This window comes from Triticum aestivum, chromosome 1A (assembly GCF_018294505.1).
Source record: "Triticum aestivum cultivar Chinese Spring chromosome 1A, IWGSC CS RefSeq v2.1, whole genome shotgun sequence".
NCBI classification, from domain to species: domain Eukaryota; kingdom Viridiplantae; phylum Streptophyta; class Magnoliopsida; order Poales; family Poaceae; genus Triticum; species Triticum aestivum.
Genome location: NC_057794.1, coordinates 136,714,899 through 136,730,001, shown reverse-complemented (window position 1 = coordinate 136,730,001; position 15,103 = coordinate 136,714,899).

Genomic DNA, 15,103 nt, shown 5'->3' with positions numbered 1-15,103 from the left:
CGCTTGGTCCCCGCCATTATAGGTGGCGAGCCCAGCTCGAACGAGGACCATATATGCTGGAGGGAGAAATCCCTGGGTCTGTAACTTTACTAATTGGATATGCAGGACAAAACACTTCTCCCAATTGCCGGGCTTAGGGCTACGGGAGCAGGAGGAGGAGCTGCGATGGCCGACCATGTTGGAATGGATTTTTTTCAAGCACGCTCCGATGGATACTCGCCGTGGGAGGATGGTGTGGCTTGGATCTAAGAATCCCCGTCCCTTTAATAGACAGTTTATTTACATGGCTAGGGTGGCGAATGTAAAAATGCCCTGGCTCCTCGCATTCACTCGACACGTGGAAGATAGCCCTTATTGGGTGCAGAAGCCAAGAAGTGCAACATTTATGGGGAGCCGGACACTACTCAACAGATATTCAGAATTTGGAGAAGAACCCGCCTTGCAATGCCGAAGACAATCTGCGCGCCGGACTCATCGTCATTGAAGCCTGGTTCGGGGGCTACTGAGCGAGTCCTAGATTAGGGGGTCTTCGGACACCCGGACTATATCCTTTGGCCGGACTGTTGGACTATGAAGATACAAGATTGAAGACTTCGTCCCGTGTCCGGATGGGACTCTCCTTGGTGTGGAAGGCAAGCATGGAAATACGGATATGTAGATGTCCTCCCTTGTAACCGACTTTGTGTAACCCTAGCCCCCTCCGGTGTCTATATAAACCGGAGGGTTTAGTACGTAGGACAACAACAATCATACCATAGGCTAGCTTCTAGGGTTTAGCCTCTACGATCTCGTGGTAGATCAACTCTTGTAATACTCATATCATCAAGATCAATCAAGCAGGACGTAGGGTATTACCTCCATCAAGAGGGCCCGAACCTGGGTAAACATCGTGTCCCCTGCCTCCTGTTACCATCTGCCTTAGACGCGTAGTTCGGGACCCCCTACCCGAGATCCGCCGGTTTTGACACCGACAGATACCATTGTTGGGGAACGTAGCATGCAATTTGAAAAAAATTCCTACAATCACGCAAGATCTATCTAGGAGATGCATAGCAATGAGAGGGGGAGAGTGATTCCATGTACCCTCGTAGACCAAAAGCGGAAGCGTTAGATTAATGCGGTTGATGTAGTCGAACATCTTCGCGATCCAACCGATCAAGTACCGAACGTATGACAGCTCTGAGTTCAGCACACGTTTACCTCGATGACGTCCCTCGAACTCTTGATCCAGTAGAGGGTCGAGGGAGAGTTCCATCAGCACGACGGCGTGGTGATGGTGATGGTGATGTGATCCGCGAAGGGCTTCGCCTAAGCACTATGATGCTATGACCGGAGGAGTAAACTATGGAGGGGGGCACCGCACACGGCTAAGAGAACAATTGATGTGCTATGGGGTGCCCCTGCCCCCGTATATAAAGGAGGGGAGGAGGAGACGGCCGGCCAGGAGGCACGCGCCATGGGGGGAGTCCTACTAGGACTCCACTATCAGTAGGATTCGCCCCCCCTTTTCCTTTTTTCACCGGAGGCGAAAGGAAGGAGGAGGAGAGGGAGAGGGAAAGGGGGGCGCCGCCCCCTCCCCTAGTCCAATTTGGACTGCCATGGGGGGGCACACCTATGGCCCTGCTCTCTCTCCACTGAGGCCCATCTAGGCCCAATACTTCCCTTGGGGGGTTCCTGTAACCCCCCGGTACTCCGGTAAAATACCCATACCACTTGGAACCATTCGGATGTCCGAATACTACCTTACAATATATGAATCTTTACCTCTCGACCATTTCAAGACTCCTCGTCATGTCCGCGATCTCATCCGGGAGTTCGAACAAACTTTGGTCACCAAAACACATAACTCCTAATACAAATCGTCATCGAACGTTAAGCGGGCGGACCCTATGGGTTCACGAACTATGTAGACATGACCGAGACACATCTCCGGTCAATAACCAATAGCGGAACCTGGATGCTCATATTGGTTCCTACATATTCTACGAAGATCTTTACCGGTCAAACCGCAATAACAACATACGTTATTCCCTTTGTCATCGGTAGGTTACTTGCCCGAGATTCGATCGCCGGTATCATCATATCTAGTTCAATCTCGTTATCGGCAAGTCTCTTTACTCGTTTCGTAGTGCATCATCCCATAACTAACTCATTATTCACATTGCTTGCAAGGCTTATAGTGATGTGCATTACCGAGAGGGCCCAAAGATACCTCTTCGATACTCGGAGTGAAAAATCCTAATCTTGATCTATGCCAACCCAAAAAATACCTTCGGATACACATGTAGAACATCTTTATAATCACCCAGTTACGTTGTGACATTTGATAGCACACAAGGTGTTCCTCCGGTATTCGGGAGTTGCATAATCTCATAGTCAGAGAAATATGTATAAGTCATGAAGAAAGCAATAGCTATAAAACTTAACGATCATTATTCTAAGCTAACGGATGGGTCTTGTCCATCACATCATTCTCTAATGATGTGACCCTATTCATCAAATGACAACACATGTCTATGGTCAGGAAACTTAACCATCTTTGATTAACGAGCTAGTCAAGTAGAGTCTTACTAGGGACACTCTGTTTTGTCTATGTATTCACACATGTACTAAGTTTCCGGTTAATACAATTCTAGCATGAATAATAAACATTTATCATGATATAAGGAAATATAAACAACAACTTTATTATTGCCTCTAGGGCATATTTCCTTCAATATCAACATAATAACATGATGCAAAATGGACGTATCAAGTCCCCCAAGCTTAGACCTCGCTTGTCCTCAAGCGAAGGCCGAAATCGATAATCATGACCACATGTTTAGAGATAGAGGTGTCGATGAAATAAAATACAAACATGAGGGCATAATGATCATCTTGAGAATAACAACATATTGTCATATAACTTCTTATGCTAAAGTGACAATTTGATCACAAGGTAAAGTATGAACTCAAAACTTAATTAAAAACTAACAAACTATGATCTCAGTCATTAAAGCAATTGCAATTTGTCATAATATAGGAAAGAGTCAATGTAAGAGCTTTTATTTAGCAAGTTCACATACTCAGCCATCAATTAATCTTCTATAATTGCTAACACTCATGAGATACTTATGAGATCAAAGATTTAATCAAACACGTAGAAAGATAGGGGCTTATAGTTTCGCCTCCCAACCATTTACCTCAAGGTTAATGTCAATAATAATAATTTATGATCACCTACATCCGAGTGGATATGTATTCCTGGATCTTTCCCCAACACATAGTGCTTTCCAGAAATAGAAAGTGTAAAAGGAAGGGTGAAAATCACCATGACTCTTGTACGAAAGTAGACATTAAAATAAAAGATAGGCCCTTCGTAGAGGGAAGCAGAGGTTGTCATGCGCTTTTTATGTGGATGCACTAAATCTTAATGCAAAGGAATGTCACTTTGTATTACTGCTAGTGATAAAGTACTTTATTATGCAGTCTGGCGCTTTTATTTCTTCCATATCACAGGTTCTTATAAAGCTTATTTTCCTCACACCAAAAGATAATACATATTTATAGAGAAATTTTTATTGCTTGCACCGATGACAACTTGGGATCTTACTCAATCCATAGGTAGATATAGTGGACTCTCATGGCAAAACTGGGTTCATGGTTTTTGGATGCACAAGTAGTATCTCTACTTAGTACAGAATTTTTGGCTAGCATAGGATGAGAAGCAAGCTCAACATGTTGGAGGATCCATGACAATATAACTTCTATTCGGATATAAGGAAACATAATCCATTATGTTGTCTTCCTTGTCCAACATCAACTTATTAGCATATAATATTTTAATGAGTGCTCACAATCATAAAAGATGTCCAAGATAGCATATTTATATGTGAGACCTCTCTTTATTTATTACTTCCAATTAGTTGCAACAATGACCAATACTATGTTTGTCAATCCTCAACAAATTTCATGCATCATACTCCTTATATGTGAAGTAATCACTCTCCATAAGATCATTATATAGTCTTTTTTTTCTTTTTTTCTTTTCCAAGTGATCAAAACAAGACAACAAATCCCTCAACTTAAAACTAATATTTATTATATAACTCTCATACTTGATTACATAGATATATATATCATGAAGCAAAAACTTAAAGACAAGATCTTACTAAAAACTTTTATTCTACTAAATCACGATTTAACCAAAATGATCAAACTGAGATAAACGATAAAGGTAAAGATGTGATGGTGATACGATACCCGGAAACCTCCCCCAAGCTTGGCGCAAGCCAAGGGGAGTGCCCATACCCATGTACTCAAGTCTCCTTCGTCGGAGGTGGTGGAGCAATATTTTTGGCAATGATGCCTCTCAGAATGCGATTCTCCTCTTCGAGCTTATTAATTTGCTGCTTGAGATCCATAATTTCCTTGCATAGCTTCCATGTGATGGTTAAAGCATTGTCCACCCACGGATGCATCCTGGCTATAGAGGACGAAGGAACACTCTTTTTCAAGTTATTGTAAGAGATTAATTTGGCATTGGGAGGTTTGACCGAATTTGGGAGGATCGAGTTATCGAGTTCCACATGCATGGCTCCAGGTTGAGGGAGAGAAGTAACTTCTTGATCCTCTTCCATGGCGTCCACTCTTTTCAGATCGGCTTCTATCTCTTCCTCCGTTGACCACCCAAAGGGATCAGCTTCGTTGTATGCTCTTGGATTCGGTGTTGGGTGAGAGACATGACTCTCCCCGACTGATTCTTGCAAAGACATACTTTCAGATGTGTTAGAAAACAACTCAAAACAAGAACAGAGGGTATTGTCGTGATACAGTGTTCAAAGCCTTCAGGAGATTATATAATGAATTTTTATCGTATGAAGCAAGTAATCTAGGAGAAAACGGAGTCCGTAGGGTACACGAGGTGGCCACATGCTCGTGAGGCGTGTCCTGGGGGTAGGGCGCGCCCCTAGGCTTGTCGCCTGCTCGTGCGCTATTCAGACTACTTTTTATTTTTCTAATTTTTTAAGTAATCCAAAACGGAGTAAAATTTCCCTTGGAAAACTTTTAGAGTTGGTTTACTTACCGTATCACATACCTATTCCTTTTTAGGGTTCTGGAGCATTCTAGAAGGTTTCCTTTATGTACTCCTCCGGTGTTATGGAATGAATAATGTTGGTCTCAACATTTATGGGTGTACCTGAGATATAATGTTTGATTCTTTACCCATTTACCACCTTCGGGTTATTGCCTTCGGCGTTGTTGATCTTGATAGCACCGGAATGATAAACTTCTTCGATAATGTAAGGTCCTTCCCACTTAGAGAGAAGCTTCCCCGCAAAAAATCTTTAACGAGAATTGTATAGCAAGACATGGTCACCTACATTAAATTCCGGTTTTGTATTCTTTTGTCATGCCATCTTTTAAATTTTTTGTTTAAACATTTTGGCATTTTCATAGGCTTGGGTTCTCCATTCATCAAGTGATCTAATGTCAAATAACCTATTTTCACCGGCAAGTTTGAAATCATAGTTGAGCTCTTTAATTAATAAGCTTTGCTTTCTAATTCAAGACGTAAGTGACATGCTTTTCCATAAACCATTTTATAAGGAGACATACCCATAGGATTTTTATAAGCAGTTCTATAAGCCTATAATTCATCATCAAGTTTCTTAGACCAATTCTTCCTAGATCTATTAACAGTGTTTTGCAAGATCAATTTTATTTCCCTATTACTTAATTCTACTTTACCACTAGACTGAGGGTGATATGGAGATGCAATTCTATGGTTAACATCATATTAAACAAGCAACTTATGGAAAGCACCATGAATCACTACAAAAAATACACTTCCGTGATGATACATGTTTGTCACAGTAGGTCACGGTTTTGGTCATGCATGTACATCCATCACGATTTAATGACATAATCAAGATAGTCATACCTGTGCTGTCATAGAAGTGTTCCATGACAACACCAAAATTATCATCACAGAAGTGTCCACTTCCATGATGATAAATGACGCATCATGGAATTGCTTTCGTCAAGGGTAACCGACACGTGGCATCCACCGTAACGGGTCGCTGTTAAGCTATCGGGTCCCGGTTTGGATTCGATAACCCGTTAATAGCCCGGACTAATGGGGATTTTCCACGTGTAAAATTTTCATTCGCCGGAGTATCCACGTGTCAGCTCAGCGTTGGGACATATATCGTCCATCCAATGGAGGAGACGTGCCTATGATACTTTGACACATGGCACGACCCAACAGTAGCCCATTTAAGATAAAAATGCTGGCCCAGCCAAGGGCCCACAAGATTTTGTCATACTCCACTAGGCCGGCCCGTTAATAGCCTGCCACGGTTTGTGCCAAATTACGGCCCACATAAGATCTAGCCCATTATGATATTTGTCACGTTTTGGGCCAAATGACAGTCCACATCAGATTCGGCCCGTTAACAGTCTGCCATGTTTTGGGCCAAATGACGACCCATATTGGATCCCGCCCATTAACTGCCTGCCATATTTTGGGCCAAATTACGGCCCATATTTAATCTGGCCCATTGACATGCACGGTGCTTTCGACACCATTGGGGCCATTTTAACTACCGCCTCTTAAAGGCCCATGTAATAGTTCGGCCAGATATTACTTTCGGCTTGTTAAAGGCCCATAGTCCTTGTGGATACTGTCGGTGTCAAAACTGGCGGATCTCGGGTAGGGGGTCCTGAACTATGCGTCTAAGTCGGATGGTAATAGGAGGCAGGGGACACAACGTTTACCCAGGTTCGGGCCCTCAAGATGGAGGTAATACCCTACTTCCTGCTTGATTGATCTTGATGATATGAGTATTACAAGAGTTGATCTACCACAGATCGGAGAGGCTAAACCCTAGAAGCTAACCTATGGTATGATTGTTGTTGTCCTACGGACTAAACCCTCTGGTTTATATAGACACCGGAAGGGGCTAGGGTTACACAGAGTCGGTTACAAGGGAGGAGATCAACATATCCGAACGGCCAAGCTTGCCTTCCACGCAAAGGAGAGTCCCACCCGGACACGGGACGAAGTCTTCAATCTTGTATCTTCATAGTCCAACAGTCCGGCCAAGGGATATAGTCCGGCTGTCCGAGGACCCCCTAATCCAGGACTCCCTCAGTAGCCCCTGAACCAGGCTTCAATGACGATGAGTCCGGCGCGCAGATTGTCTTCGGCATTGCAAGGCGGGTTCCTCCTCCGAATACTCCATAGAAGATTATGAACACAAGGATAGTGTCCGGCTCTGCAAAACAAATTCCACATACCACCGTAGAGAGCATAATATTTCCACAAATTTAATCTGCTGACAACTTTTTATAACGTGACATCGCGCCCTGGCCTCGGTCATTATTCGAACCGTTTTTCTCAACCAGCCACTGCACGTATCGCGAGGCGGTTTTATTGGCATGTCTTGTCGAAGCAGAGATCGTGTCCCCTTATCACGGGATTCTCATCAATACGGGTGTGGGTAACCCAATCGTGCTCATTAGTACGACTCCTCGATTTTAGGAAAGTTCCAAATGGCCATGCGGAGGATGCTTGATATTCGCCCTCTTTATAAAGGGGCCAAAGCCTGACCTTTTCTTATCGCGCTCAATCCCTCCCTTCCCCCACCCCGAGTTCCAACACCCAAGGCTCAGGCGAAGCGCTTTGGACCTTCAATCATGTCCGGATCCAACCTTCAAGGCCGGTGGATGGCTTCCTCTGTCACAGAGTAGGACATCAAGAAGCTAAGGGAGGCCAGGTATCTGACCGCCAAAATCTCGCACAGGCTGCCTGCCCGAGGACAGGTCAGCCCCACTCCCGAACCCAACGAGAGTGTCATATTTGTTTCCCACTTCCTCCGAGGGTTAGACTTTAGTATTGATCCCTTCGTTAGAGGGCTCATGTTCTATTATGGGCTCGACTTCCATGATTTAGCTCTGGATTCCATCCTTCACATCTTGTCGTTTATCGTCGTATGTGAGGCCTTCCTCCGCATCAGCCCACACTTCGGCTTATGGCTCAAGACCTTTAATGTGAAGCCGAAGATGATCAATGGGAGACACACAGAATGTGGAGGTGCCACAATAAGCAAAGGCGTTGATGCAACATGGCCAAAGGGTTCCTTCCCAGAGATATCTAACTTATGGCAGCGGGAGTGGTCTTACATCACAGCTCCCCGAAATACTAACTGGGTGGCTCCCCCCGCCTTCCGTTCGGGCCCCCACCACAAATGGCTTCATGGGTCAACAAGGGGCTAGACTGGGGGCTGGTTAATGACGTGTCGACATTGCAAAGTTGCATCCGAGATCTCCTCAAGAGGGATGTCAGTCTTGTCAAAGTAATGCATGTTATGCTAGTTCGTCGAGTCCTGCCATGCCAACGTCGACCTCTCCGTATGTGGGATTTCAACCCGGAAGGACCGCGAGCTATTCAGCAGTTCTTCGGCATGACGCTCGAAGAGATGTATGGATTGTTCTTCGGATGACGAATAAAGTGTCCGGACACCACCGAGGATGTGGGTCTCAACTGCAACCGTCCAGATACCCAGGTGAGTAATTCTGCGGCCGAACATGCTTTCTTTTTATTTGTCACAACATCATTCTCAATAAATTGCTCTTGGCCAGGACTGGGTAAGAAAGGCAAAGATGATCAGGTGTTCGGCCCCCCTTCCCGAGGGCTCGCCGGATCCTGTACTAGCCAGGATGCTAGAGTACGCACCTTATCAAGTGCCCTCGGGGGAAGATAAAGGGAGAGACTAAGAAGCCGAAAGTGAGCCTCACGCATTACTCATCCAAACCGGGGGAATTAGTACCTCCACGAAGGAGGATAATCAGAGAGAAGAATCTGAAATTCCCTCTCCCCAAGGAAGGAAAAGGACCGCTCCTGAAGACTTGGAAACAAGGGTTTCCAAACGAGAGAAGAAACCCTTGCCAGGGGGCCCTGGCCCGGAGGGCGTTCCTTCCGCACAGTGCCCACATGGGTATCAGCCCTCCACCGGGCTGTAAGTGAACAAAAGTACTTTTGGTAAATATATTTTGCTTTATCTCCATAGACAATAACCGAGATGTATGTCTTGTAGTCCGGATCGTAGCTCTTCCCGACAGAGTTCGTCTTTGGGGGATCTTCTTCCGGAGATGATGGAGAGCGAAACGCCTCCCCTTGTCTCCCTGCCTCCTGGGGTGGATGACCCTGAGGTGTCATCACGGAGGATTTCTCCTGATCTGCCAAGGCTAGAAGGTAACCCTTCGGCCACCCGAAGTACGAAGTATTCGACTCCTACGGGGAGTAACATAAAGAGTCCGGTGTTGTCCGGTGCACAACCGGACGTACTGACAGGTCTTTTGGAGCAAGCGGCTATCTCGGAGGAGCATCGTACTTTAATGGGCATGGTGGTTGAGAGGATATCATCCGCCAAAAGTGGGTTGCATGAAGCTTTTACGAGCCTACTAAAAGGCTTTGAGGTACACAATTTTTTTTGACGGTACCGCACACGCTAGGTGTGCTCTATACAGATAGTAGCCCCTGAGACTCTGGTTGCTGTCCCGAGGCGACAAACAGAGGATCATAGTCCTAGGTAATGTTGCGCTTCTTTCATGTGGAGGCAGCGGACGGTCCGGTGGCTGGCTGGACTGCTGAGTTTGCCGGACTAAGCCGACAATTGGACGCGGCAGATGCCGACATTGCGCTTGTGAACAAGCGGCTTGACGAGGCATAGGGTATGTATTTTCGGGTGGTTAGCAAGTATTAAGAGGAGCATGATGCTAGTATCTATAATACGTTTTGACTACAGATGGAGCTACCGTCGTGGAGACCCTTCAGGTGGAACTTGCCCGAGCCAAGGAACAAGCTAGGAGAAGTGATGTGGCCGCCCTAAAGGAAACCGAAGACTTAAAAGCCGAACAGGCTGCTCACCGCAAGAGCGAAGATGAAATAGCCACGATGGCTGTTGAGCTGAAACATTTCGCCGGCCGATATGAACTTCTTAAAAAGGAAAGCCAAGTGAGAGCGGCTGACATGAAGAGAGCCGTGGAGGCAGCCAAGGAAACCCGTTCTAAAATCAGAGCGGCAGAGGAGGAGCTTCGTCAAGCCAGAGCTATCATGGCTGGGAAGCCCTTTTTGTTGCGGACGAAGTTCGGAGATCCAAAGTATGCCCCTCTGGATCGATTATGGAGTGCTGCAGACGCGTATGCGGACTTGACAATGAGTGCTGCTGATGCGACTGCATTTTTCAAAGATCAAGAAGATCACGAAGTAGAGAAGTTGTTCTGGTCACAGTTCAGTGCTCTGACGCGTCCGCTGCTGTTAAATGAGCAAATGGCCGAGTGGGCTGAGCTCCATAGGTTGTCCGGATTGCCATGAGGTTTGTCGTGGATCATCTTTGGCCGGAAGGACCAAGGCCGAATAGTTATTTTAGTTTAGTGCAACGATTCCTTGGTGTTGTGCCTCATATCAATGATGTAAAGAGGTCGGCGTGCATAGAGGGTGCGCGGATGGCTCTTGCCCGTGTTAAGACATACTGGGCAGAGATGGATGCCACCACTATTGCAAACCGGGGTCCGGCCGTAGGCCAGGTCTCGGCCGAGCACTATTTTGGAGAAGTCCTAGAAGGCGCTCGTTTAATAGAGGCTCAGTGCTCGAAGAATATTATGTTTGAGTGACATGTATCCCAATTGTAAAAACAATGCTATTTGGGTTATAAAGGCTATGTTTATACTTTTGCCTAAAAGTATTATGATGCTTCATGTGCGGCCGTTTTATGTATGTATATAACCTGAAAGTTTGCAGTCGTCGGCTTCAGCCCCCACGCACATAATGCGGGGGTGTTAAAAAAAGCACGTATTCACACTTGATCCAACGTCTTGGTCCATGAAGGAGGTGATAGCGCGGCGAACAAGGAAATCAGACTATATTGCTTTAACACTTTCACTTAGCCATAGGAGTTTGACAGTGGGGCTACTATATAGCCCCTGGTACTTCCGTGTTTATCCGAGTACGGTGCATGTACATACATGACCGGGAAACCGGTCCTTCATTAATGCAGAGGAATAGCGAAGATTCTGCTGAGTCCTCGAGTGGTTGACCAGTCTCGCGCTTTATCATGACAGTCACTTTTCGGCTTTCTCTACTGAGGTGCTCATTCAGATGAACCATGGCACAATCGCAGTAGTTCTCCCGGTGCCACCTTAGCCGATAGAGCGGAACATAAGGTAGCAAAACACGGGAGCCGGGCAAACCCAACATTTGACCAAAGACATGATTCGGAGCTGATGCATATAAGGCCAAACTCGCGACGCCGAACACTCCCTAAGGTATTCAGACTTTACGACATATACTGGGCTGAGCAAAGCCCTTGATAATGAACCATGAATTTCCAGGTACGTGCATCGGTCTGACGCGGTGAAAATGCCAATAACATCAGCATCCCTCTCGGTTGTGTTAAGTATCCGAAGGGCATAAAGCAACAAGAGACAGTGAGAAAGGTTTACACATGGTCTTAATCTAAAAAGAAACCTTTGAGCGGGGCCCTGCTGCACGTCTGCGCCTGTGTCTCCGTTGTGCCGTGTCCTGGAAGGGTGTAGCACAATTGTCATCTGCAAGAGAGAAAAAACCCAAGTGAAAGCCTACACGCCGAAAATTGGTTATTATTAATAGACCATTGAAATTCAATCTGAGTAAGGTCAAACCGAACTATAGTCCTTTTTACATGCGGGAAGCCCCTAGCGCCACCTATGGGGGTATATCCATCGACCCAATCTCGGGTTTACCTGAATTGTTACAGCGAGGGGTGCACCGGACTCGTCTAGCCATGTCCGCGGTCTTGACGACTGATCCTTTATTCTGGTTGGAGGGGTCATTCAGTGTTCGGCTGCGAAAGCCGCCGTACACTCCTCCGCATGTAAGGAGCGCTCCGAGTGTCAGCTAACTGTGATGATGCCACGTGGACCGGGCATCTTAAGCTTAAGATAAGCATAATGCGGTATTGCATTAAAACGAGCGAAGGCTGTTCTTCCGAGTAGTGCTTGATAGCCGCTTCGGAATGGAGCGATGTCGAAGGTTAATTCTTCGCTTCGGAAGTTGTCAGGAAAACCGAATACAACCTCTAGTACTATAGAGCCCGTGCAGCGGGCCTCTCGGCCTGGCACTACTCCTTTAAAGGTAGTATTGCTTTGGCTGATTCTTGTTGGGTCTATCCCCATTTTGTGGACTGTGTCTTGATATATCAGATTAAGACTACTGCCGCCGTCCATAAGGACTCGGGTGAGATGGTATCCGTCAATTATTGGGTCTAGTACCAAGGCACCCGATCCTCCATGCCGGATACAAGTCGGGTGATCCCTGCGATCAAAAGTGATTGCGTAGGCCGACCAAGGGTTGAACTTGGGGGTAACGGGCTCTACGGTGCATATGTCTCGGAGCGCGTGTGTGCTCCTCCTCTTCGTTACGTGAATCATGTTCACTGTTTTGACTTCTGGTGGGAATTTTTTCTGTCCCCCAGTGTTTTGTTGGTGAGGCTCATCCTCGTCTTCACTTGGTGTCTCCCTCCCCTTGTGTTCGGCGTTTAGCTTGCCGACCTGCTTAAAGACCTAGCATTCTCTGTTGGTGTGATTTGCAGGTTTATCGGAGGTGCCGTGAATCTGACATAATCTGTCCAGAATCTTGTTTAGGCTGGATGATCCATCTCTGCTACCTTTGAATGGCTTTTTCCATTGACTGGGTCAAGAGCCCCTGAATCCGGCGTTTACCGCCATGTTGTCTGGGCTGTCTTCATTGCTTCGACTCTTGATTTTATTGCGTCGTGGTTTTCCATTGCCATCCCTGACTTCAGATGTGCTTGGGTCGCTGGTGCCGCTGCGTGCCAGCCAACTATCCTCGCCCGCGCAAAAGCAGGTCATAAGGCTTGTTAGGGCTGCCATTGTCCTTGGTTTATCCTGGCCGAGGTGTCTGGCAAGCCATTCATCCCGGACACTATGTTTGAAAGCCGCTAAGGCTTCGGCATCCGGGCAATCGACAATTTGATTCTTCTTAGTGAGGAATTTGTTCCAAAGCTTTCGGGCTGACTCTCCAAGTTGCTGAATTATGTGACTTAAATCGTCTCCATCTGGAGGTCGGACATAGGTCCCTTGAAAATTAGCCCTGAAAGCGTCCTCGAGCTCTTCCCAACTTCCAATTGAGTTTTTGGGGAGGCTTTTCAACCAGTGCCTAGCTGGTCCTTTCAGCAATAAGGGCAAGTATTTGATGGCGTGGAGATCATCTCCATGAGCCATGTGGATGTGAAGGATAAAGTCCTCAATCCAGACCCCGGGGTCTGTTGTTCCGTCGTATGACTCTATGTTCACGTGTTTGAATCCTTCTGGGAATTCATGGTCTAGTAGCTCGTCGGTGTAGCATAGGGGGTGCGCGGCACCCCTGTATTTGGGTATGTCTGACGGTTGTATTGTTTGGTTTTGATCCTGAACTATTATTCTGTCAGTATAGTCATTTGGGCGGTGATGATTCTGTGCCGGAACGCGCTTCCTAGGTCCGTAAATGGACCTAGTCAAACCGGCTTTTTTGTGTAGGTCCTCACGTAGGTCGTGTGCTGACTTGTGTACGTCATCATTAGCCGCCCTGTCGCGACCACGGGGTGGCTGGTCCGGTTGATCGGCCGTTTTATTTTCTGGCTGAGTGGGCTCTAAGGCCTCATCGTCGAATTCAGGCAACAACTTGCGCTTTGGATAGCTTTTTGTGTGGCGATTACCGCCGTACTTTTCTTTCGTGTCAAGCACTTTATTCCATCTATTGTTGAGCGTATTCTGCGCGGTCTTAAGCCTTTGCTTCTTCTTCTTCAGGCTCTGTGCGGTTTCAATGAGCCTTTTATGAAGGTTCTCTTGTTCCAAGTGTCTTTCAGGGATGATGTGTGCATCATCGTTTGGACTATTCATGTCTCTGGAGACAGGTTGATGAGTTTTACCCTCGGGGTCGTCGTGACCTGACAGCGGCTCCGTACTATGTTCGCCGTCCGCTGTTTCACCCTGCTCCACCGTTGGGTTCATGTGGTCGTTGTCTCCATTGGGGTCGACCGGGGTGTTACTCTTTCCTGCACTGTTATCGTTGTTTTTGTCGGGGCGGGATTTGGAGCGGCGCTTACGTTGTCGCTTTGGTTGCTTCTCAAGGGAATTGTCCTTCGTTGCTTCCTCCCGTTCCTCGTCATCATTTTCTTGGGGTGTATCCACCATGTGATGAAGTGGCAGTCCAGCTGTGACGCCCCAAGACCGGAGCTTCAGATGCCTTCCAGGGTTTTCGGGTTTCGTCGTGTGATTTTTTTGGTTCATTGCATTCATCATTGCATCATGTGCATTGCATCATGTCATCATGTCATTTCTTTTTCTTAACTCAACTAAATAAATTGCATAGATCTTTCGATCTATTTAAACCGAGGGAATTCACATGGTGATTCTCTTTATAAGATATCCTCCCTATATTAGGGAGCTATTATAAATATTCCATTAACTTGGAATCACCTATAACACAATTGCACTACTCTTTAACTCTTCTTTCATCCGACTCAACTTCATATTTTTTCCTTGCCATCTCTCTCTCAAGCCACACCCCATCTTCTAGCATCATCACATCTCACTTCCTTCTTTTTTCATGTCTTTGCAAGTGACTTTATTACTCCTCCCTTAATGTTCATCCTTTCCCTATAAATATTACATCATTCCTACTCTCTCTCTGTCAAATTTCATCTCTTTTGAACTTGGTTTGGTTGGGGTAAAAAATGCCTCAAGTTTGGAATCTAATTCAAACTTGGAATATTTTTCTTCCTATAAAATGTCCAAACCATTTTTACAATTATGTGAATAAATCTAGGGTCATGGGGAGATTCTTATATCTCTCATACCCCTCTCCTTTGTCCTTGAACTTGTCCTTCTATTTCGGTGTGAGTATATGGAAAAAGTTAGCAGCAGCAGCGAATAGAGCAGCATCCCACTAGGGACAGTCTTTCCCTGGGCTTCCTCCCGCACCAAGCCCATCCTAACCCTAGCCGACTCCAAGGCCCACTCCCCCGGCCCACCTGACCCTCTAACCTAGCTAGCTCGATCCCCTGCGCCCCTCCTCCTC